This window comes from Hipposideros armiger, unplaced genomic scaffold, assembly GCF_001890085.2.
Source record: "Hipposideros armiger isolate ML-2016 unplaced genomic scaffold, ASM189008v1 scaffold_234, whole genome shotgun sequence".
Taxonomy (NCBI): Eukaryota; Metazoa; Chordata; class Mammalia; order Chiroptera; family Hipposideridae; genus Hipposideros; species Hipposideros armiger.
Window position 1 is genome coordinate 870,675 of NW_017731584.1, and position 22,899 is coordinate 893,573.

The window sequence follows — 22,899 nt, forward strand, 5'->3', positions numbered from 1 at the left end:
TCAAATTATTTTCATATTTACTTGACCATAACAGGTGCTCAGTAAAGTTTGTTCCTTCTTTCTTTGCTTGACCCTTATCTGGTTAATGCAGTTCTGGTTAATGCATATCTGGTTAATTGCTAAATAATTTACATCATTTATTGGGAAGCTAAGCTCAAACTGAGATAACTCATCGTAAGATACCTTAAAATGAAAAGGTTTCAGAGAAAAACAAAGTCCCACTTATCAAAAATGAAATGCTTTTGTCTCATTTCAGAGCTCATGGCAGAAGGGAAATACCAGCTTTCAGAGGTCCCAGTGAAATATGTGACAGTATATGTGAAGTTTTTCTGCATTTGGGCCGCTTGTTTCATAATGCAGTCAATGTGCTTCACCAGGCAAACAGGGTCAATTCAATTGATCAAACACGGTGTCAGAGCCAGACACACATACATATAAATGCTCACATCCTCCCAGTTGTAACAACACTGAATCTAATTTAGAACCACAAGAGGTAGGAAATTAAGAGTTAATACTTAAACCCCATCCTTAATTCATCCTGTCATGCCTGAGTATCACTTCTCTCTAGCAAGCAGAACACCCACTGTTCTGAGGCCACTAGATGGAGAATGAAATTGGCTATAGCATCACTGTGTCACAACGTAGGGAATTAGGGGGGAGCCTGGAGAAGCAGCGTGGGTGCTCTTTGTATGTGAGAGTTAGAAGCAGGGCAGGAGGAAAAGAAGGGAAGACAAAATAAAAAAAGAGTGAGAAAGCAGGCACGTTACCCTATTCTTATACCGAGGGCATCTTTGTAAGGCAGGACGCGGGCTGCTGCTCCCATCACAGCAGTCCATGTTATTAGCAGTCTAAACTCCCAAACAAACTTGAAAGAATATGTGAATCGCAGTGATCACAGCTGACAAAATACTATGGTCGTATGCTTTCTCATGCAATTGTACACGTGGGCAGGAAAAGCGGGGCTTCTCCTCTGCTCGGCTGAAGTGCCCCCATTGGCTTGTTTATTTTAGGGATGGTTTGAATTACTGCGCTTTCAACAACATTACGGGTCATATGGGTCACCCACTAAAATGAAACAATCACACTTTATTTCTTTATCATGAATCACTGTTTTAACTTTTAACCTAACCCAGCAGGAAATCATGTGTTTAACCTCATATAACTTTTCATTTGGCCATGGAATTAATAAAATCTCTCTTACCAAACAGAAGAACCTATGGAACTATCTCAGGGCAAATACAAACTTAAGAAGGGAATCGCCCCCCTCTTCTCTGATGCCTGCTTGGTTCTGCAGCAGGTAAAATCACTTTCAGAGTAGAAAAAAGCAAAATGACTGACTTGCCTCTTTTATTTACTACTTCACCAGAAAGGATCTGCTCTCTATTTGTAAATTCATTCTTCTTCAAGGCTTCCTCATCATATGACTTGGTCTTGCAAATAAATAGTACTCTCACATTGTCATTCATCTATAAACTCTTCACGTTATCATTTTTTTCATTTTTGCAATTTGGGAAATTTTATTATGCAGTGAGGAATTACAACCTTGATGCCTCTGTTAAAATATACAATGAACTTCTTCTACTTATCCTGTTTAAAGTACACCTCTCAAAGAGAAGAATGACATTACAAAATTCTCAGATTTATTCCGAAAATAAACACATATATTCATTGTTAAGACATTTAAAATTTATGAAAAAAATACCCATTTGAGCCTAAAACATGAGCAGAAGGTTAGCTATTATTTTAATTCTCAATTCTACTATTATAGTTATATCACAGATGTTCTGTGCTGATACAAAAGTCTGAGCTATTTGGATTTGCCAGCTTGGATTAATAACTACCCATCTCGAATCATTAATGATGCTGGTTCCAGTTCAGTGATTGAAATGCATAAAAAAAAGAAGTAATTTTATTCTTTCCTTATGAAAGATCCATTGGGTTTGCAATACATTTCTTTTCTGAAAAAAAGTCCTTTTGAAAGGGAAAATACTAAAAATGGTGTAAGAAACACTGGAGAAGAATAGAAATTCATTTTAAAGCAGCGTACCATGTACAAATGCTGTCTTACAAATAGGATTATTTAATTTAAACCTCAGATCTGTCAAGCTCCATTACTTCAAATGGAGCCTGTCGCTTCTTGAGTTCATTATATATTGAGATTATGTTAACAATTTCTGTTAGGTTAAGTCACTGCTGAGATACAAGGTGGTTAAAAAAAATTACAAAGCAGTGTCAGTAAATAGAGCAAAGTCACTGCCGTGTTCGGAAAGGCAAAAAGTCATCTTGCTAAATGAGGATCCAAGCTGTCCTGTACCAAGACTGTTACTAATAAATAAAGGCCTCTGGGAAAAGTGCTGAGCGTACGCTGGATCTATTTTCAGCTTGCATCAGCAGCTGCTGCCCCCGGGATCACATCTTTACGCATACTCTACACCATATGTAATCACTCCAGTGCTGCAACCAGTAAGATAATGAAAGAGCATGGCATAAATCTATACTTGAGTGGAATGCTAAATGAGAAAAATAATACAAAAAGGGGGAAATAAACCGCATTTTCAAGTCATTAGGAAGAAAGACTTTGACATATGAAGTGTTGCAACCATTAATAGCACTTATCATATAGAGTGGAGACAAAGAGACAAATTAATCAAACTGACAGAACTGGGACATTTTATGCTAATGCAGGTTTCTGGGTTTTAGCCTGTATTCCTCTGTGTCTGGAAAACTGATACCATTACAGGGCAGGAAATTGCATGAATAACATGCAACAGATCATAAAAATTCACACAGCAACTGTAGAAACACGCCAAAAGCTCTGTAAAAACAAGGATGGAGACCTCAACAGAGAAACTAGCAAGTAATGAATGCAAATAAGTCCAGGAATCTCTTCCATTCATGCATCGTCATTAACTATAGGTGTCTCGCTCATCATCATACTGGTGAAACTGAAGCCTAGAGAGCCAACTCCGCAGTTAGCCAGAGAAGGCTGCCCAGGCCCTCATTCAAGGTAGTTTGTCATCAGCTGAGGCGAGTGCCACTCTGACCTAAATTTACTTGCCTGTTGCTGCAGGCTTAGAAAAAATGCAAAATAAATACAAAAATATTAACTTAAGACTTTAACAGGGAGGCAGGAGATAAATAACTTGATTGCACCAAGAAAGGATAAGCCAAAATTTCCATGTTTGTTTGTGCGAGTGGTGGAAATAAAAAGAATCAGATACTGAAAACATTTTTATAAAACACACGCTGTCCCCGACTTATGAACAGCCCCTAGTTAATGAATAAGCTGTACTTAAGGGTGAAATACAGGGACGTCCTCCGGAAGGCTCATGGGAGCAGCTGCCCTTTGTTCTTCCATGGTGAACTCCTACATTGGTTGGTGGAGACTGGTTCATTTCTATCAATCTACACAGATAAATGACTGCTGCCCTAAGATCTCTATCCCTCCCCCGAGGGAAAGTGTGCATCCTTGATACTGGGAAAGATGAGTCCCCTAGCTGGAACTCCCCAAAATTTTTTCATAAAAAAATACAATAACAATATGAATAGTAGTTAGGTAGGGCTGAAAAAGTGCATCAGAACTAGAATCCAATGATACCAACTTTTCTGGTATTCAGGCCTCTGGCCCTCAATGATTTGGCTCCAATCCTTCCTCTCATTCTCATCTAAAACATCCTACACATTTCCCTGCATCCAGAACTTTTCTAAATGATAAGTTCCATTTGACAACTGCTAACCAAATGGCTACCATGTTGGCATTGTTCTAGATGGTCTATTTGCAGATTGAAAACAACATCATCACCATCACCACTCAGAAATCTTGCACAAGGACCTTACTTCCCAAATGAGGAGACAGATAAGCAATAATTCAATTATAATACAATGCAAAAGCTGCAATGACAGAAATATAGAGAAGGTGCTACAGGCATATAATGGAGGGATGCTGAACTCAAGGTGGCCTTTTCCCACCTGCTAAAAAACCACCCACACCTGCTCTCCTCCATGAGGTCTTCTCTCATTAGAACGATGTACTTCTCCTTTGTACTTTCACTTATTCCGAAGCTATGAAATTAATTTCCTTCTCCCTATGCATGATAATAAATACCTGATTCACTGAATAAATTTAAAACAATGAAAGGTGATACAGATATGAGATTTGGGAGATGATTTAGGAAACCAACCACTATTCATAACCTGTTTCTGAGGAAGAAATACACTCTGGGTTCAAACAACTAATTTTTTAACAGACATTTTGCAATGCCATTTATCCAAACTGTTAATCCTAGCCTTTGTTCCTTAGACACTGGGCCACCAAACACATAACCTTCATTTGCATGGACTGATGCATGAGAAACAGAAATGTTTCAAGTAGTGCAAATGTGAAGTGAAGATTCCTCTTACAGTCATGTAACCTGCATATGAGAAAAAAAAATCTGTTTCTGGGAGGACTCTTGCCTTCACCAGCCTTGGTAAAATGAAAAGTGAAAAGCACACCTGGTCTTATATATGAACATGGGACTATGTTTGGCCATATGCAGGACTGGTTAGAAAAGTGCTTTGCAAGTACCCTAGGTTGATTTATTATTTCGATTGTTATCATCAGGTTAGGCTGCTCTCAGAGGCAGATGTGGGAACATAGCTAGACTACAGGGGTTAACCAACTACTAAGCATACTGGCCACCCTCCAGAGGGAGGGGAAGGGTCAGGTGTGCCTTTTCTTTACTTCTTTCAGCCCTGAGGACACTCGCCTGAGAACCCAGATCTTGGGTGTATGTGTATTAATCACCACAGTACATGGGCAGAAGTCTACTGGCTTTCACAGGAAGGTGCTGGGTCATGGACTTGGACTGCTGCTTTTTCTTTTTTGTAAAGTCCATAAACTTTTATTTCTTAATATCATGGGATTTAAAAACCTATCTTGTGTATAATTTTAGCATATTTACCATCTTTATCCTTTTGTTATTAATATAGTCAGGTGTCATACTATTGACTGGCTGTAGGACCAATTAATTTTCAGCACTTTTACCAATGACTGGGGTTAGAGTGGCCTTCTTCTTTATGTATTAATCATAAAGAGATATTTGAATTAGAATTAAAGTGTAAAGTGAGAAAAGGTATACATTCTGATTGGACTTAATGAGATGTTAACATTTTTTGGAAGAAAAAGATATAACCCAAAGGCAAGATAGAAACTAATTATTTAAGTTTATATATGATGAAATCCAATAGGATTTATAGCGATTCCTATCTTTAGTTAGAAAGAGAACATGTTCTTAGTGAGGGAGAATGCTGGGGATACGATGGTGAAATCTGAAAACGGATGTTCAGGTTGCCTGAATTGATGAGCATTTATTTGAATTTGTTTACGGTAATGACATCTTATTTTAATAAGAACATTAAACTCTGAGAAATAAAATGTCAAAAAGATCAGAAAGGAGGTCATATGTAAGAAAGTCTTAAAGACATGGGGTTATGTACTATGAGAAAGTAATTCTAGTGGCATCTTAACTATTTTCAACAGGAATCCCTGCAAAAACCCTAGATGTGGGGCACAGCATGAGAACCTAACAGAGAGGCCAAGTTTTGCACCTTTCCTGTAGGTAGTTGTTACCTACGGAAAGCACGTGATTTGATACACCTAAGTCCACGTGATATTATTTGACAGGGTTATACAGAGCTCTGTGTCTGTGGATGGTGAGTACAAGTGGGATAGTAACCAACTTTGCTAAAATCATGGGGAGTGAAGATAGGGAAATTGGGGAGAGGGTAGGAGGGAAAGTGGTGGTTCTGTGGGGCTCAGGTTGCTGTAGGTGTTTCTTAATTGAAGATTACAGGTGCTGCAGAAGTTGTGAGTTCAGGGATGTCAGTTCATGGAGAAAAGAGTCTAAATTTATTGCTACCACAGGGGGCCAGAGGCAGGTAATAAAAATACAGAGCAGAGAAGAGAAGGGTGTGAAGGGCTGCAATGGCAAGTGGGAAGTGGTCCTTGGCAAATGGGGAGGTAGCCACTGAATCTAAGAGGGCACAGATAGGATGGAAAGACATAAAGAACGTCCTGGCAACAAGCACTGTTGAATCATGAACAAGCTACTACTAGCAGGAGGTTGTGGCATCAGCTTTTCCAGAAACTTTCTTTAAGAGAGATAAAAGTCTTTTTGGATCATTTAGGTCCTGTTTTGGATAGAGGTGCCCTGAATTTGATGACTTATTATTTTTCTTTTTCTGAAAGGCACATATTAGAATTGTATTTTAATACAATTGTGCCTTTTAAACATGTATTTAGATATATCTCCAGAGTATGTGAATTATAATAAACATCTGAATGGAGCTTTATGGATTATAAAACATGAATTTTCCTATTACATCATTTCTTTCTCCCAACAGTTTGGTAAGTGAAGTGTGATTCTTCTCATTTTCTACGAAACTGTGGTTTGGAGAGCTTGAGCAGCTTGCTCAAGGTCACGGGGCTTGAGTCCTGAGCTCCTCACAGATCATGTGTGATCTCCCCCATATCTCTACAGACATTCTAACAAAGCAGCTCTAACACATTTTCTTTTTCTCATTCCTCCTAAAATACGTTTTTCCATTTTGATTATTCCCTTTACACATTTCAAGGAAAAAGCATGGGCAGTGCGCATTGTAGAAGCCAGAAATTAAGAAGGCATGGGCCACAGAACAGACGCTGGCCTTGGATTTTCCCACCACACAAACAACTTTCATCCATCTCCTTTGGTTTGATTTTTCTCCACCTGCATACGCAGGGAGTTACAGTTTAAACGTTTGGGAGAGCTCTTCACCATGTTTCCTTCTCTCTGGCAGCCGCAGCCATGAAGGTCGAGCTGTGCAGTTTCAATGGGAACATGGTCTACCCTGGACATGGAAGTCGCTATGCCAGGACCAACGGGAAGTTTTTCCAATTTCTTAACGCAAAATGCAAGTCAACATTCATTTCCAAGAGGAATCCTCGACAGATAAACTTGACTGTTTTCTACAGAAGAAAGCACAAAAAAGGACAGTCGGAAGAAATTCAAAAGAAAAGAACCCGCCGTGCGGTCAAATTCTAGAGGACCATCACTGGTGTGTCTCTTGCTGAAATAATGGCCAAGAGGAATCGGAAGCCTGAAGGTAGAAAGGCTCAATAAGAACAAGCTATCAGGGCTGCCAAGGATGCAAAAAAGGCTAAGCAAGCATCTAAAAAGACAGCAACAGCTGCTGCTAAGACTCCCACAAAGGCAGCACCTAAGCAAAAGGTTGTGAAGCCTGTGAAGCTTTCTTCCCCCGAGTTGGTGGAAAACGCTAAGCTGGCAGATGAAAATTTTAAATAAAGATCGATGAAAAAACCCAAAAAATCCTCACAAAAAACCATTTGGGAGATATCCTAAACATGTATGGGATATCTCCATCCTTCTTCTTCTTTAAGTGGGGGCCACAATTCCCCATAAAAAAGTTTGTCTGTGAAAAACATACAGAAGTCCCCTGTGCTGGGCTCTCAGGACAGAATGAAACGAGGCAGGCATGATGCTTGAACTTGTACTCTACTCCTGTACTGTCCAATACAGTGGTCACTAACCACATGTGACCACTTACATTTAAATTAATTAAAATTAAACAAAATCAATTAGTTCCTTAGTCACTCACACTAGCCACATTTTAAGTGCTCCAAAAGCCACATGTGGCTAGTGGCTACCATACTGGATAACCCAGAAGAACATTTCCATCATCACAGGAAATGCTACTGGGCAATACTGACCTAGAGGAAGAAACAGGTAATAAATAAACAAGCTAATGAATGTACAGTTGAAAACTATGATACAATTTTAGGTCTTTTCTGTTTTTTTTTCAGTCTTTAAAAGTCATCCATCTCTTTCTTTTCTAACAAACATGCCTTACCCTGTGGCTTTATTACTTTGCTTAGACGATTACAACAACCTGGTCATTGTCTCTTTTTCCCCAATTTCTTCCTTTGTATTGCCACTTGATTCATCTTCCTAATGACAATCATTTTTATTCATCTTCCTGCTTCCTGCAGAATAAAACTCAAGCCCCTCAGCATGGCATTCAAGGCTCTTTATATTTGGGCTCAGTTGACCTGTCCTGCCTTATCTCCTGCCATGTCCTCTCCCTGCCCTACACTTTAGCAACAAGAAATGGGTTTATGGATATCAAACCCATTGCCTTCCATATCCATTCTTTGGAAGAACCTCTAAATTATATGGATGTCCATGCCAGATAAACAGAACTTCACTGAGTTGAAACATGAGAAGAAAAAGAGACAGAGGTTTGGTTATAGAGAATTGAGATAGAAACTAAAGTCATTTAAGCTAGTTCTGAAGAAATTCTACAACACAAAGCAGTAGTCAGGAAAAGCATCATTCTCTATCCTCGCCATAAGGAGGGCTACAGAAACAGGGGAGGTGGCGGTATAGACGCATAGGGACCCAAGCAGGAAAGCTAGGATATTTGGAAGAAATATAGAAATCAGATAACCAAGAATGGGTGATCGAAAGAAAAACACACAAGAAGTGTTTTCATCTAAATGTACTTAATGCAAAAAACCTGTTCTTACATTTTATATAAAACTTATGAAAATAGGCATGACCCTGTGTTCCCAATAGGATGTCATTGTGGCTTTCTTTGGGTACAGGTTGTACAAGACAGACAGGATTAGTGGACACAATAAGTACTGAATTAAAGAGTGTTCTCCAAACTACTGATGTGTGTGGTCACAATTTTAAATATTTTTTCAAATGCAACTCACTTTCTTCTTTAAATAAATTTAGCTTAAAAAGAACTTGTCCTAAGCAATATTACCTGTGAAATCTGTTACACTTTTAAAAAATACATATTAAAATAACCAAAATAATTTTGGAAAAAAAAAAGGTCTTTATATACCACTTGGAATCATTTCACTTCCATGTTGTACCACAAATTCACAGTTTGAGAAATACTGGGATTAGGAGCCTGAACAACTATTCTGGCAAAGAGCCAAGGTGCAAGACATCTGGACATGGCCTCTCAGATTTCCTAGTCTGCAACATGAGGATGGGACTGTGTGTTACTCCCCTGTGGTGGGGGGTGGGTGCTCTAAGGAGGGAAGTAGTAAAACGTAGCGAAGTGTTGGTAGACATGAAGCATTAATTATTGATCAGCAATAATGTCATTATCTTTTCTGGGGCCAGTGAAAATTAACGTACTAATGTTTACAAGGAGCACTGAACTTTCCAAATGTCTACTGTAGTTTTCAATCCTTTGTAGGGAAGTAACAGCTGAGAAGGAGGCCACCTGGGAGTCTAACTGGCAGCATGAGCTCCTGGAAAGGCTGATGGGGTCCTAGTTTGTGGGTGACCTCAGGGGTCCTGGCAGCAGCTTCCAGCCTCTGTGGTGACAGGCCATTTCCTCTCTGTCTGGTCCAGGACTTCAGATGCAGTGAGGTGGCAGCAGCTCAGTGAGGGGGTGATACTAAAATTCTCATATTAAGGATGCACCTCTTGATCGTGTCCCTGAGACTGACACAGGGCCCTCACTGGGGTCAATACATGAGATCATCTGAATTAGCCTCTACAGGGACTCAGCTGGGCAGCATCTCTACAGCTTTTGTCAGAAGCTTAGCTTTCCTGCAAAAAAGGAGAAAAATCTGACTCCCCAAATAAAGGGGATTTTATTCAATATGTAACTCTTCTTCCATTTTTCTCTCACCTCTAAGTGTAGCTGAGCTCTTAGAGAACTGGTGTAACAGCACTTCAGCAAGAAGCCAAGCAATTGAAAGCCCCTTCTAACAGCTGTTAATGGTTGTCGATGAGCAGGCAGACACCAGGGCTGGAAGGAAGGGAGCCAAAAATAACTCCACAGCAACATTTCCCAGGATGCAATCATTTCTGATGCTGGAAAGAAGGAGCTTGAGGAACTGAAGTACAGCTCTACGAAACCAGTGAAGGGGCTGGAGGGACGACGGCCATTGGACCTATGCCTACATGCCCCAGTCCTGTGACAGCAGGTCTTGCAAGGCCTTTCTCAGAAACCTGGTATCTGAGAAAGACTAAAATAGGAAGCGGAAAGACAAGGTAAGGGAAATTGATGTTGGCGGTGGACTGAACTCACCCTCTGTATGTCAGGGGGATGGGCTGCTCGTGCCTGGGTCGTGCACTGGGGGAGCTTTCTGAGGATAGCTCTTTTTGGTGTGTGTTTTTAACATGTTTCACTCTGTGGGATTTACAAGCCCCTACCATGGCCAAGGAACCATTTTAGGTGTCTTTCTCTGAAGGCGCCTCCTCCCTTGGCTCCTAGCCTTGCCTGGATGGGGTTGCCTCCTACTATCTTTCTGCTCTACTTGCTTTCTCTAGAGATGTGAAGCACTGGGGCTTTCAGGGACTCAGTTTGTTTTTGTTTTTTGTAATATCCAACTTCCATTTCTGTTTTTAACTTTTAACTTTATTTTATTATTAAATTTATTGGGATGACATTGGTTAGTAAAATTATATAGGTTTCAAGTGTATCATTCTATAATACATCACCATTTCTGTTTTTTAATCATATCCCAATCATATCATCTACTTTTCTGAGACTAGTAGTGATTTATTATTATTATTTAAAAAGATTTTTTTATAATGTATACACATAGTGGGGGAACTTTTCCCCTAACATTTTCCCTCTCACTCAATCCAGATGTGATGTGACCTTTTTAAATCTTTCCACTTGTTCTCTGAAAGTTCTGATGTTCTTAGTGAGTAAAATGAAGTCTTTGAACAGCATTTCCATATGAATTGTGTACTTGATCTTTCTGGGCTTGGTAAACAAACTGTCACCCACTCAGAACCTAGACAGGAAGGTGGCAGAGAATTCAAGCCTCATTAGAAACAAGTCATGCCAAAATAACCTCATTTCTGGTTTTGAGGGGATTACTGCTCAGAGAATGCAGTGGAAATAGCATCCCATGATTTCAGCAAGGCAGCTGACATCTTTTAGGGTTACTCTTTGAATAATATGAAAAACTGGGGTCTGGAAGATAGTAAAATTAAGTGGTCAGTAGCTGGGAGATGGATTAGTGTCAACTTTAACCTGACAAGAAGTGTCTGGTGATAACGAACAGTGTCTGGTGTCTGTCGTCTACTCTGTCATGCTTAACTTCTGTCTCTGACTTGGAACAGATCTGGGCAGCAAGCTGGTAAGATACTCTAGGAAACAGAATCAAGATCCTAAATGATGACCACAGGCTGATATGGGGTAAATGTATAAGGATGCAAGTTTACAAAAAAAGACATCAAATCCTGTACCGGGATTAAAAAAGTTAACTTGTAAGGACAGGATGGGAGAACGCTGGCTTAACAAGGTGGGTCAAGACTGTGACACAGATGCTAGAAAATTTAACACAATCCTGGGCTACCTCAAGAGATGTATAATGTAGAGAAAGGGTCATAACTTCGCTGTACTCTTTAGTGTTCTGATCACATTGAGACTCGTATTTAGTCCTCATACTACATGCTAAGAGCAGGCCCAGCCAAGAAGGCTCATGATGAGCACTGAATCTATGTGTGGAACCAGGGACTTTAAACCCTGAAAAAAGTAGACTTACAGGACCCATGCAAGAGTGGAGACAAACCACAAGTGTTGATGAGGATGTAGAGAAAAGGGAACCCTTGGGCACTGTTGGTGGGATTGCAAATTGGTGCAGCCACTATCGAAAACAGTATGGTGGTTCCTCAAAAATTAAAAATAGGATTACCTTATGACCCATCAATTCTACTTCTGGGCATTTATCCAAAGAAATCCAAAACACTAGTTTGAAAAGATATATGCACCTCTATGTTCACTGAAGCATTATTTACAATAACCAAGATATGGAAGCAACCTAAGTGCCCATCAATAGACGATTGGATAAAGAAGATGTGGTACATATATACAATGGAATATTATTCAGCCATAAAAAGAATGAAATCTTATCATTTGCAACAACATGGATGGACCTAGAGGGTATTATGTCAGGTGCAATAAGTCAGACAGAAAAACACAAATACCATATGATTTCACTTGTATGTGGAATTGAAAGCACAAAATAAATGAACAAACAAAAAAAGAGTTGTCTTCAGAGAGCTAATGGGCTATCATGCAAAGATGAAATTTGTTATCTTCCATTCCAGAGGGCATAAATAACATTGAAATGAAAATTGAAGGGAGGTAGATTTCTATAAAAAATTAGGAAGAATTTACTAGCAGTCACAACTGTATAAAATGGAAGGGACACTCAAGTGGTGGTGAGCTTCCCATTTCTGGAGGTGTTCCAGCAGAGGCTGGAAAGCTACCTGTGTCATTATTATAAAATAATTCCAAATTGAATGGGAGACTGGTCTAGATGACTTCTAACATGCCTTATTTTTTAACCTTCAATCCTTGACACTCCTCACTTCTTACCACAATAAATGAGGGGAGTTATGGTTTTTAGTATCCTTAAACGCTTCACACAAAAATTGACAAGGAAGGAAGACAAGGTGAATAGTATTTTCATTTATTCTGGATACCATTGGCAAAATAATGGATTTGTGAGTTGGCAAAACAAACTGAGCTTTCTTGAACTTCCCCAAGTCTCCTATAAGTCTATCCTTCAAGCTACTTTTGTTTGGAATGCTGGCCTAGTCCAACCAGTCTGCTGAGATCATGAACAATTTGCAGAGAACACAGGGGGCCTTGATAGGATGTAATGGAAGGCAGTATTAAAAAAAATAAAGTCAGTGATTTCCTAAGTATGTAGGTTTTCAAAGGTCATCATACCTATTCAACAAAAATTCAACTGTACAGTTGCAGAACCTTGAAATTAAACAAATGCAGACTTGGCAGTCTGAATTTCAAGACATTTATACAGGCATTATTTCCAGACATGATTTTCCCTTGCTGAACAAGTAAGCCCTTTCTATTTAGACCTGCTGGGGAAGCAAGTGTAGGCAGTCACATGGGCCCACAGTTTTGTTTGAGTGGATAGCAACATGCCCCATCTTGTATGTTCCTGGACTTGACATAATAGCAGCCATTTAAGAATATCATAAAAGTTGTACACACCTTGTCATTCTATACACCCTAAAATGACAGAAGAAAATAACCCAAAGCCTTTCCTCCTTAATAATCTCTTGGATAAGTTTTAGAACTGAACTAGGTAATCTCAAAATTTTTGCTAATGAGTGGAAAAGAAACCAGAAGATATGACTATAAGTAGAAGAGATGGAGGATGTAAAGCAACGAAGTGAGATAAGGGTGAAGGATATTATGCTCTAAAACACGGCAACAAGTACTGTGATTTACTGATAGTGAATATTAAAAAATTATCTATAATTTATCAAAAATGGTTAGAACTTAGAAGAGAACATAGTTCTGTACCAGGCCCTGAGATGCTCCTGCAATGATGGGGGCACCTAGGTTCCTGGAGGTCACTGTTGTAGCTCGGTTTTAGACATCTGTTTTTTGTGCTGAGGACCTGACTCTGGGTTGGAAAGTTTTGGATAGTTCTTCCAGGTCTGTGACCTTGTTATCTGATTAGTGATTCTGATTCAAACTCTAGACACAAAGTTGAGGTGCACAATTAAACCAGGGCCTCATGTTGTGGAGCTGGCATTGGAGGGAACTTCTCTTGACAATGACCTCTGATCACAGACGGCCATGCTGGTGCAAAAGCTGCCCCTCCAGTTCTGTAAGATGGAGCAAGAAAGAAAGCCTTGGATGGTCAGATGATCACGCTTTTTCAGAAATCTTCTTCAACTCAAAGCAAGTTACAATTACAAATATACCATACATTTTAATTCCAAAAATGATTGAAGTGAATCTTAAGATTCGGAAATAACCTTCTAATACAGATTGAGCAAACAATGGAGGCCAGACTCCATAGGAGCCAGGGGATTATACAATTCAACAACTGGTTATAAAAGGGGCCCAAGTGTGTAGGAAGCAAAAAAGAGGCTGAATTTCAGGAACTTTTGGACCAAAAGACAACTGTATTTTCTGTAAGGAGCTGGAATAGAAATTTGCCCCTAAGTAGGGCCAAATTAGACTGCTGCTTTGGTATTAAACCTAGCAGAGGACTGCCCAGTGGAGGCACTGGGTAACTCAAAGGTGGCTTTTGCAGCCTTTTTCTTGCGATATGCTGATGATAATAACCACTTATGAAAGACCCATACATGTCTCTACACAATGCAGGAGTACACACACACACACACACACACACACACACACACACACACACACACATATACACACACACCATATAGTATCCAGCAAAATCATGGGTAAATAGATAAGAGAAACATCTGCATTTACAACGTAACAGCCTTACCCCTTGGATTCTGTTTCTTTGCTGTGTCCTAAGGCATTCCATATTTTAGAACTTGTGTATTTTTCCTTTCATGGGAGTAATGCTTTTATTGTGGCTTAAAAAAAATTGTGGTAAAAATCACGTAACATAAAATTTATAGTTTCCAACCATTATTATTTTTTTTCCCCTCACACTGGCTGCCAGCCACTCATGTAGCTCACGGCAGCCCACTGCGGCCCCGCTGCAGCCTATGCCGTTGCCGTCGCCTCACAGCAGCCCAGCTCCAGGTCGAGCTGTTGTTCATCATCATAGCTGTAGAGGGCGCAGCATCACTGGCCCTTAATGTGGGATCTGAGCCGCGGCCCTGTTGCTCAGAGCTGGTGCTCCCAAGCGAGCGCTTAACCAACTGAGCCACTTGGCTGGCCCCCAACCATTTTTAAGTGTTCAGCTCAGTAGTGTTAAGTATACTCACATAGTTGTGAATAAATATCCAGAACTTTTTCATCTTGAAAATCTGAAGCTCTGTAGCCATTAAACAGTTCCCCTTTCCCCCTACCCCCCAAGTCCCTGGTAACCACTATTCTATTTCTGTGTCTATGCATTTGACTACTTTAGATGCCTCATGTAAGTGGGACAGTGTTTGTCTTTTTGAGATTGGCTTGTTCTCTTGGGCCAGACTGCAGTTGGCAGGACGTATTTTCCAGCTGCAGAGACAAGGCCCTCCTGGCAAGTAGGTTTAAGGCCCATCGTCTCCAACCCATCAGCATCTACTGAGGGAGTCCCCATTTCAAGTCTACTCTCTGCGGTCCACAGAGCCTCAGTCATTCTTCAAGAATTCTCATGAAAAGCTCTTAGCATCTTCCTGGGGGAGGAAGAATCTGGATAAATAAGGCCTCATTATTTTAGGAGCAGCCTCTGTAGGAATCTTGGGGGGAGAGCAGAAGAGGCAATGGAATGCGAATGAATAGTCTCAAGGCGGCCAGAGCCTGCTCTTGAGGAACGAACTATGCTTAGAATGTGTGTCCCTCATGGACGCAGGCGTGGAGCATGGAAAGAAGGGAAATTTGGGTTCAAAACTGAAAGGCAGTCTGTGAAACTTAGTCATGTGTCAAAGGGGTCATTGGCAAAAAATGTCTGGGAACCACTGTTACACTCCATCTGAACCTTGCAGGGCCACTCCCACCAATGCCGCCTTACATGTCACTGTGAATAGGGCCACATCTTCAGCACAAATTCCCCTTTTCCCACCGAAACCTCTGTCCAGCACCCAGAACAAGAGGCCTGCTACTGCAACTCCATGTAGGAGCTAGACTCTTAGAGGCAGAAGCCAGTGCAAACTGGGAGTTAACCTTTTCATCTGAGCTAATAGAACTCAACTTACCATCAGGTTAATGTGTAAATGAAAAAATGTTCTATGAAAAGATACATACAAGGTAATCCTAATTATCCTTGTGCAAGACGGTTCCAAAATTCTCAGAACTTCTAAGCTTTTGCCTTTTCCTTCGGGGTGATCGCTGATCACCCCCTGACCTTACCACCCACCCACCCACCCCTTGTGTCTTCTCTTAAACTTGCATCTTAGGCAGTCTTTCTTTCCCACCTCAGTTGATGGCAACTCCCATCCTGGTTTTTTGGGCCAAAAACCTCAGTCATCTTGGATTTGTTCCTTCTTTCATATTCTACTTCCAATCAGTTAGCAGGGAATTCTGGCAGGGTCTGCTTGAAAACAGAGACCGAATGCAACCTTTGCATCCCTTCCCTGCTTCCTTCTCTTGTACAAACTACCTCGCTTGGATTATTGTAGGCGATGCTTAACGGGCATCTCTGCTTCTGCCATCGCCCCTTAGCAGCCTATTCAACCCAGCATCCAGAGCCATCCTTTAGAAAGATAAATTGGATTATGTCACTGTTTTACCCAGGACCCTCCAAAACATTCCCATTTCACTAAGTAAAAGCCTAAGTTATTTCACTGGCCCATCAAACCCTCTGTGGTCTGTCTTCTCCCAGTACCCCAGCTCTAGCCCTGGTCTCTGTGTGTTGTCTGCTCAGTGAGCCCTTTCTGAACTACCATACTTAAAATTTCAGCTTCTATCCCTCATTAACCATTCCCCTTCCTGCTTTATTTTCCTCTGTAACACTGATCATCCACTTATGTATATATGAACTCATAGTAGGTGCTCAGTGCACATCTGTTGAATAAATGATTGGCTTCTTCTGGTCATTCAGGTTTCAGCTCAAAGGTCTCCTCCTTGGGGACACATTCCCTGGTCACCCATCGAGGGAGAAATGTCGTTTCTCCCTCAACGACTGTGTATCACATCACTGTTTTATTTTTCTTCTAGCACTTTCCACAATAAAGTTATCTTGTTTTCTTATCTGTCTTCTGCACTAAATGCAGGCCCATGAGAACTCCAACACACTTTGTCCTATCCGCTGCTACCTCCCCAGCATTTAGAACAGGGTAGGTGCTCAGTAAATGCTTCTTGAATGAATGGAGCACCTTTATGACAATCCAAGTCCATTATTTGCTTTCCCCAACTTTATTATCTTAAAAATTTCAATCCATAGATAAGAGGAAAGAAATGTACATCTATACACCTTTAATCTGGATTCATCAACTGTTAAATTTTGCTAAATTTGTGTGCTTTCTTCTTTATATTTATCTATACATATATGTACACACACATATACATTTCTTTTCAGAACCATTTGAAAGTAAATCATGACATTTTACCTCTAAATACTTCAGCATGTATCTCTTAAAAGCAAGAATATTCTACATCACTAAAATACATTTTCCTACCCAAGAAAAGTAATGTTGACGCAATATTATAAATTAATATATAGTATACATTCAGGTTCTCTAAGCTGCTCCAATGATGTCCTTTATAGATTTTTTTTTCTCCATCAGGAAGCCCATCAAGGATCCCTTATTTCATTTGTTCTCATTTAGTTTCCTTTAACCTAGGACAGTACCCAATCGTTTTGTCTTTCAGGATAGTTACATTATTGAAGGGTTTGCGCCAGCTGTCTTGAAGGATATCCCACAGTGGGTGTGTTTTCAAGTTAATCTAATTTATTATTTTATTCTGTGTACTTAATTAACCAATTTAATATACAATAAGTTCATTTTTGTTTGTTTTACATTTTAAAGTTTGCTGTTTTTAAATTTTTTTATTAAGTTTTAATTTCTTAATTATGTAAAACACAGTTCAAAAGTCAACATAAAAAAAGATACATTCAGAGAATAACTCCCAAACTCTTTCACTTTGTTTCACTCACTTTTTATAGGTCACCTTTTCCATTATTTTGTTTATCTTTTCTATGATTCTTTTTACCAAATATTCAAATGTGTGTGTATACTTATAAATTATAGATATACATTTATACATTGTAAATATATATTCCTATTTTCCTTTGTTTCTGTACAAAAGGAAACATGCCATATATAGTGTATGTACTCTCCTGCATCCTAGTTTGCCTTCTAAAATACAGGGGGTGCCAGAAATATGTATACACATTTTAAGAAAGGAAAAAAAAGTGTATTAAAATTATAATACTCAATATATACTGATAACAAAAGATGAATACAAGTCACGTTTGACTACTGCAATTATAAGAGGTGCTCAAAGTGGATACCATCAGCGTAATTTTAATACAGTTTTTTCCTTTCTTAAAATGTATATACATTTTTTTTTTTGGCAAAAGTGGCACCCTCTGTATATACTGGAAATTACTCCACGTCAGTTCACGGAATCTTTCTTTTTTATGGCTGTATAGTATGTGGTTGTGTGGTTGCACATATGTTGTTTTGTTTTGTATTTGTACAAATCCATTATTTTTTAGTGGGCTCTTCTGGACCAAATTGTGTCCCCCCTCAAATTCATATGTTGAAGCTCTAATCCCCAGTGTAACTATATTTGGAGATAGGGCCTTTAAGGAGGTAATTAAGGTTAACTGAGGTCATAAGGGTGAAGCCTTGATCTGATAGAACTGATGTCCTTATAAGAAGAGAAGAGTCATTAGTGTTCTCTCTCTCTTAATGCACAAAGAAAAGGTCACGTGAGGACACAGTGAGAAGGCAGCCATCTACAGCCAGAAAGAGAGGCCTCATCCAAAAAGCAACTCTGATGGCAGCTTGATCTTGGACTTCCAGCCTCCAGAACTGTGAGAAAGTAAATTTCTGTTGTTTAAGCCACCCAGTCTGTGGTATTTTGTTATGGCAGCCTGAAAAGACTAATAAGTGGGTATTAGAAGAGTTAAATATGGTAGGTCTCCCATGAAAACAAGCTCAAGATCGATTTAGGAGAAAAACCACTTAAAAAAAACCCTGAAAGTAAAAAAGACATTTCTGGAGGCTCCTGAGGAGGAAGTAAGGAAGAACCAGCATTCTGCTGACCACAGAGTACGTAATAGTTTGCATTAAATGGTTTTAAATACCAGCGTAAGCCTTACAGGTGCAGATCCATTAGAGCATCACTTTCTGTTTTGACTCACTTTTCTTAAATCTCAATCACACACATGTCAGTTTTCTTCTTCCAGACTTTGGGCATGATGGAGGGAAATCACCTCATTACTACTGCCGGGACCTCAGTGTATGGCCCCTCTGAATCAGGGGCAATGTGGACAGAACGGAAAGCAGTGCCAATTCCCGGGACACCCATGGGTCCAGGCTTTCCAGGATCCGAGGGTGCCTTTACGGTATCTTGTTTTAACAAAGCCCAGTTGAGGATGGAAGCAGCCTTTTTACTGTCACTTTTTTTTTTAAAGTCACCATCCATCTGATTAATATAAAATCATATCCTTATTACTGAACATTCTGACATATCCTTGAAGAAGCAGCTACTTAGAAATATTCTGTATTCAACCAGAGCCTGACGTAAATTCTAAGCTTATCGAGTGACTTCCCAAAGCATGCTTTTATAGATACTTACATATGTTTGAAAACACCAATTTAAGGACTCTCCTTTTCTTCGGTACTTTCAGTACTTATATACCAGGGTGCCAGGAAAGGAGGGACGCTCCCCATACCCCTCACTTCCTTTATAGTTGCACAAGATGTGACTGGCTGGTAAGAATTTCCTTCTCTATCTGGGGACGCATAGGGTCAGAGACTTGGAAAACATCTGTGTTATTTCCACTGAAAATAACACTAGCAATTTCCAGAGACATAACTCTAGAAAACATAGGAAAGCAGGCAATGACATCTGTAGGTTTCTATGATCAAGGTAAATTTAAATGTAATAAAAAGGTCTTAAACTTTTAATAAGAAGGAACTAGAAGAAATCTATTCCCTTTATTGCTTTTTGGGTTGGTTTTCATTTAACCAATGAGATTCTGAATGCAAGTTGTTTCAGCCCAAGTTAAGGACTTCAGTTTCTCAGAGAGGAGAATGGAGAGCGCTGAGCTGGATGGAAGGAACAGAAAGCATGGGGTCAGCACTGGCACTCTTAGGGAAAAAACCAATGGGGCCCACAGAACCTGGGAAATCGCACAAAGCCATACAGAGTTTTATTTTTCCAGTATTATGCTCCACATTTCACCTGGTCTTCATTCCCTCCTTCCCTTTTATCTACTGAACTGTTCAAATAACCCTTTTATTTTTTGTAATAATGTACACTGTAGGAAATTGGAAAATGCAGACAAGCAAAGCAAAATCCATCACATTCCCACCATCACAGGTGACTGCTAACACTTTAGCACATGTCCTTCTCCCTCTCTCTCTCTCTCTCTCTCTCTCTCTCTCTCTCTCTCTCTCTCTCTCTCTCACGCACACACACACAAACACAGAGTTTTATTTATTTTTTTAGTCATACTGGGCATATTATTCCTCAGTATGCCTTTCCAATTATCACCACCTTTCCATTTCAGAAAAATTTCATTTAATACCCAGACCATATTTGAATTTCTCCAATTCCCCCTGACCCCCAAAGTCCTTTATAACTGGTTTTTCCAAACCAGTAACCACTCCAGGACCATACACTGCATCTGGTTTTGAAATCCCTTAAATATTGTTTAATTGAGCATAATCCCATTTACAGGACATTGACTCACTGAAGAAATCTGGTCATTTGTCCTGCAGAACATCCCACCCTGTGGATTTGTCCCATTGCTTCATGGTGTTAAGCTTGTTCCTGTAATCCTTGATTTCCCTCTAACTGAAAGTTATCCCTAAAGGCTTTATGAGATCAAGTTGTACACTGAATACATCACTGGCGATGGTGTGTATTTCATAAATATTCACATGAGAAGACATCTAATACCTGGTTGACCCACCAAATATTTCCCAAATAAATGAAGATAAACTGAAAACCAGCAATCCAGTGTAAATCCTGTTCTTTGGAGAGGAACCAGCAATGGGCGTCTAAGTGTTGGAGCTTAATCTCAGCCCTGCCCCCTTTTTCTATTAGTTTCAGGTGTACAAAACAATGTAATAGTTAGACATTCACACCCCTCACAAAGTGTTAATAGCCTTCCCTAATCTACTACCACTCTAACATCGTATATATCTGTTACAATTCCCATTGACTCTATTCCCTATGCTGTACTCCACATCCCGTGACTATATATATATTATAGTTGACATACAGTATTATTCAGCTTCAGGGGTACAGTGCAGTGGTCAGGCATCTACACCATCCATGAAGTGGCCTCTCTAGTAAGACAAGTGTCCATCAGACACCCTACAAAATCTTTACAACATTATTGATTATATTCCCCAAACTATCTTTCGTATCCCTGTGGCAATCTTTTGGTTACCGATTTGTGCTTTCTAATCCCCTCACCTTCTCCCTCATCCCCACCTCCCTCCCATCTAGCAACCCCTCAGTTTTTTCTCTATATCTCTCAGACTGTTTCGATTAGTTTCCTCATTTATTCTATTCTTTAGATTCCACATATAAGTGAGATCATATGGTATTTTATTTGTCTTTCTCCGACTGACTTATTTCACTTAGCATAATGTTCTCTAGGTCCATCCATATCATTACAAATGGTAAGATTTCATTCTTCTTTATGGCCAAGTAATACTCCATTGTATAAATGTACAACAGTTTCTTAATCCAGTCATCTACCGATGGGCATTTCGGTTGTTTCCATGTCTTGGCTATTGTGAATAGCGCTGCAATAAACATAGGGGTGCATATATTTTTTTGAATTAGCGTTTTGGATTTCTCTGGATAGATACCTAAGAGTGGAATTGCTGGGTCATAAGGTAGTTCCATTTCCAGTTTTTTGAGATACCTCCATACTGATTTCCATAGTGGCTGCACCAGTCTGCAGTCCCACCAACAGTGCACCAGGGTTCCCTTTTCTCCATATCCTCGCCATCACTTGTTGTTTGTTGATTTATTGATGATAGCCATTCTGACTAGAGTGAGGTGGTATCTCACTGTAGTTTTTATTTGCATTTCTCTAATGATTAATGATGTTGAACATTTTTTCATGTCTGCTGGCCATCTGTATATACTCTTTAGAAAAATGTCTCTTCGTGTCCTCTGCCCATTTTTTAATTGGGTTGTTTGTTTTTTGGTGTTTTTTTTTAAAAATAAATTTTGTGTATTAACCCCTTATCAGATGTATCATTGACAAATATCTTCTCCCATTTAATAGGATGCCTTTTTGTCTTATTGATGGTATCCTTTGCTGTGAAAAAACTTTTTAGTTTCATGTAATCCAATATATTTATTTTTTCGTTACTTCCCTTACCCAAGGGGACATATCAGTAAAAATATTACTAAGGGTAATGTCTGCAAATTTACTTCCTATATTTTCTTCTAGGAGTTTTATGGTTTCAGATCTTACATTTAAGTTTCATAATGCATTTTGAATTTATTCTTATATATGGCTTACAGAGGTAGTCCAGCTTCATTTTTTTTTGCATGTGTTAGTCCAATTTTCCCAGCACCATTTATTAAATAGACTATCTTTACCCCAATGTAAATTCTTGCTTCCATTGTCATAGGGTTAAATAACCATAGAGGTATGGATTTATTTCTGGGCTCTCTATTTTGTACCCTTGATCTATGTGTCTGTTTTTATCCCAGTACCATGCTGTTTTGATTACTATAGCCTTGTAGTATGATTTGATGTCAGGTATTGTGATACCTCCCACTTTGTTCTTATTTCTCAAGATTGCTGTGGCTATTCGGTCAGCCCCTGTCCTTTTATCTCTTCTCTTTTCTCAGAGGAATCAGGAATTCCTACTGTTTTCAGCCATCACCTGTGTGCCTTGTGTGTTTCTTCAGTTCTGCATTCTCAGTGTCTTTCCCCACTTATGTGTTCCCACACACAATTTTCAAAATCTCTGAAAGGCACAATTATTCTCCCAGTTGTTCACTGAGGCACAGACCTTCCTCCTCCACGCATGCTCGGATAGGGTGCATCTCCTGGCTATGCTCTCTGTCTGGAGTAGTTTGTTGTCCTATCCATCAAGCATTCCATTGCTAGCCAAATATTCCTTAAATTGTTTCACAGCATGTTATTTCTTGGCTCCCAATGTTTCAGTGAATTTCTGTTGTTTATCTGATCAAGACTAAATTCTTTTGTCTAAATTTATTCTCTCATAGTAAGGTCCCATGTAACCTGACTATATTTTCAATTGTTTCCCC

At 39.5% G+C, this 22,899-nt stretch overlaps 1 protein-coding gene and 1 pseudogene across 9 annotated transcripts in view; one reads left to right on the forward strand and one right to left on the reverse strand.

Annotated features, from left to right (window-relative positions):
- BACH2 (BACH transcriptional regulator 2) overlaps positions 1-22,899 on the reverse strand; it is a 358,299-nt gene that overhangs the window by 45,622 nt on the left and 289,778 nt on the right. The gene's annotated exons all lie outside the window — the stretch shown is intronic.
- On the forward strand, positions 6,828-7,300 carry LOC109389463 (60S ribosomal protein L24 pseudogene; annotated as a pseudogene).